The sequence below is a fragment of the Morone saxatilis genome, unplaced genomic scaffold (assembly GCF_004916995.1).
Source record: "Morone saxatilis isolate NCDOM2014 unplaced genomic scaffold, NCSU_SB_2.0 Contig0, whole genome shotgun sequence".
Classification (NCBI taxonomy): domain Eukaryota; kingdom Metazoa; phylum Chordata; class Actinopteri; family Moronidae; genus Morone; species Morone saxatilis.
The window spans coordinates 19,768,285-19,771,964 of NW_023339650.1; positions in this window are offsets into that span (position 1 = coordinate 19,768,285).

Consider the following 3,680-nt stretch of genomic DNA (forward strand, 5'->3'; position numbering starts at 1 on the left):
TCTCAGTACTTTTGTAGCTTCTACTGAACCTCTGTGGTCTAAAGTTTCTGTCCTGTCTGTCCTTTGAGATATCTTTTGTATTTTACTGTTTGTTCACTTTCAGCTGTAGAGGAGTCGTATTCAGTAACTGCTGATGACAACCAACACTTCCTGGTTTTTGCTGCTTTGTAATAAAAGTGTTGGGTGTTATCCAAAATAACTTGAACTTATTTGTGAATTCCTGTCATAGTTAGGTGTTCGGGTTCAAATCAATTTTTATTTGGTTGTGAGAAACCCAATTCAATAGGACAGAAGTTATCTCAGCGACATCTTTTTCAAATAGCAGGTCTATCTGACCGAACTCCTTTTAATTTTTATTACAGAGGTCTTCCACCCTAAAACATGTTGTTTAAACTGTATACTGAATTTTATGACTGAAACACATCAGTGCTGGTTGTAATATTTTAATTCATGGGTTGACGATTTCTCAACATGCCCTCTGTTGTTTAAAATCGGCCTGAACCAGCAGAAGAGGTTGAAAACATTAACCTCAGTAATAATCTGACCAACAGCCTCCACTGATAAATCAATGAACAACTGAACATCAATGTGTCAGAAATGATCAACGTTCAGTGGAGAAAGTGATGCATCCTGGAAGAGAAACTTCTGTTTGTCCACCTGTGAACATCAGCATCCTCAGGAGGAGGAGGAAGACGAAGAGGATGAGGACTGGTGTCCATCACTGCTGCTGTCTGCGGGTCTGGTTTCATGTTAACAAACAGACTCCGACAGGACGACTAATAAACTGATTGAACCTGAAATCATTAAACCCTGAGTGTGTGTGTGTGTCCTGATGCAGTCACATAAGCAGATTACAGTTAATAAATAGCTTACTGAGTTACACACTAATAGACAGGAAACCTTGTTAAGAAACAAGAGGAGACAACTTAACAAGGTTACACCTGCTTCATTAGTGTGTGTGTGTGTGTGTGTGTGTTGTGTGTTACCTCTATGTGTGTGACGGCGTTCAGGCTTACGATCAGCCTCCAGGTCAGCAGACCGACGACCAGAACGCCAACATCTGGAAATACCTGTCTCACTGCAGAGCCTGCATCACTTCCTGTCAGACTGATGCAGACAGACAGACAGCTTCAGCATCAGAGAGAGAAATATCTATAATAGCTTTTTTATAAGACAGGAGGTTGGCTTCAGAAGAGCAGAGGTTTCAGGAAGGATTGTGGTGGTGGAGTAGGTTAGTGAGGTAGTAGCAAGTAGGTAGGAAATAAATAAATAAATAAAATAATTAAAAACTAGGTGTGTAAAAAAATTATTATTATTAATTATTTAATGTTTATAAATTATAAGGAAATGAAACAATTTCACAACAAAATAAATACATCAAATAAAAAAAGAAACTAAAGAAATCTCTTCAGGTCAACAAATATAAAATTATTACATAAACATGTACAGAAACTACTGTTTGCTGTATGATAGCAGTAATGGAAATATTTTAAGAAATATTGTATTGTCTTGTAGTACTTGAATGTTGAAGTGGCCCTCCTATGAGGTGATGATACCAGCAAGTCAATTGGAGTTTGAGACCTGTGTGTTAAAAAAATATTTGTTCTGTACTGTTATTGTTATCCACTGAATATAATATGAAATATCCATAAAATATGTCACTTAATCAGGGGCCGACTCAGTGATTAAAAAAAGGGGTCCCTAAAGGGAAAATGATGGGAACCACTGGTATATTTGATTAATATAAAAGTATTAAGTAGCAATAATATTATTATTAGTATTGGTATTAGTAGCAATAATGATATTATTATTATAAACCTTATTTCATAAGTCCTTATGTCCAATAATTTGACAGTAATTATCTTTCAGAGACAGTTATAAATAATTGATTGTTACAGAGGTCAAGACAAAGGTCAGCGCTGTAGATACAGGGCAGAGGTTTGTACTATAGATACAAGGCATAGTTCAGCGCTGTAGATACAGGGCAGAGGTGTGTATTGTATTTGATTAATATGATAGTAACAATAATTATATTATTAATATTAACTTTATTTCACAAGTTTAAGTGAAGTCCAATAATTTTGTGATTGCTGAAAATCACACGTTGTTATCTTCAGTCTTAATTTCTTCCCTATCTTTTCTGGACCGATATCTTTTGAATGCAGTATTAAATTACAACAGATTTTGGGTCGTATCTTCAGAAGTGAATCACAAACACTTCCTGCTGAGACTCTTTCAGAGGCTATGCAGCGGTGGCGGTAGCAGCAGATGCAGCAATCCCATGCATTTTGTTCAGGAAATGAAAATATTGTAGTATTGTAGTTATTAAATTTTGGTTGTGCTTCTTCTGTTGACAGTGAACTGAACTATAGAGAAATGTGAGTGATCAATAATCAATTATCATATATTCATCATGTGAATGTTTCTGTAAAAACATGACATTTCCTTCTCTACATTCTGGTTCAGACTCTGAAGGTTCAGGTTCAGGAGCTGCAGAGGAGGAGTCCTGCTGTGTGTTACTGTGATCATTGGTGTGTGTGTAGGCGTTTGCAGAGCCATGAAGTCCAGACAGAGAGACTACTGTCTGACACACACACACACACACACACACACACAGTGTACACAGAGTACACAATGTACACACTGCAGTATACACAGAGCACACAATGTACACACTGCAGTACACACAGAGTACACAATGCACACACTGCAGTACACACAGAGTACACAGAGTACACAATGTACACACTGCGGTATATACAGAGTACACACTGTAGTATACAAAGTATACATTGAGTACACACTGCAGTACTCCCGTTGGTTTTTCTATCCTACAGTTTAGATCTTTCTATCTTTATCTTTGTTTATTTGATTGTTATGCACCAATGCACCCAGGCAAATTCCTTGTATGTGTAAAAACTTACTTGGCAATAAACCCAATTCTGATTCTGAGATACACACATCAATATCCACTGATCAGTAACACTGTGAGGACTGGACTCCCTGACTGGTCCCAGAACAACAGAACTGCTCTGGCACTGTGTTTCTGAGCCCTTTCTATCAGAACAGCATTAACGTCTCCTGGTTCTGTTTTCCTTGGACCACTTTGAGGCTGGCTGCAGACCAGGAACAGCACCACAAAGAGCTGGCAGGTTGGAGATGTCTACGCGCAGTCATCCATCACAATGTGGTTTCTAACCATCAATCTGTTGCACCTTGTCTGCCTGATATACACCCCCCCTGACAGGATGCATATGTTATATATATATAAGAATGTATAGCTTCAATGTGATTGTTCATATAATAAATGAAGGAAACCCCTGGGTGGAAACAAATTTTAACAAAAGCTTCAGAGAAACAAACTAACCTGGAAACACTTCATTTCTACAGAAACTGATGTTTGACTTTTACAGCAGCTGAGTCAGCAACACACACACATACACACAACTACAGCACACACAAACCACACAGTGTTCCCAGTTTAAAACTTTATTGACTCAGCATCAAACAAACGACTGCACACATGTTGGTTACGTGTGTGTGTGTGTTAGACTACTGTCTAATAATTCTCTGTATTTTGTAACCACAATTGCCATGATCCTCTGGGGAGTGCACCCTGTTTTTCCTCTTGTTGTTATGAAAGAGAACCCACTGCAGTCAGAACCCACTACAGTCAGAAC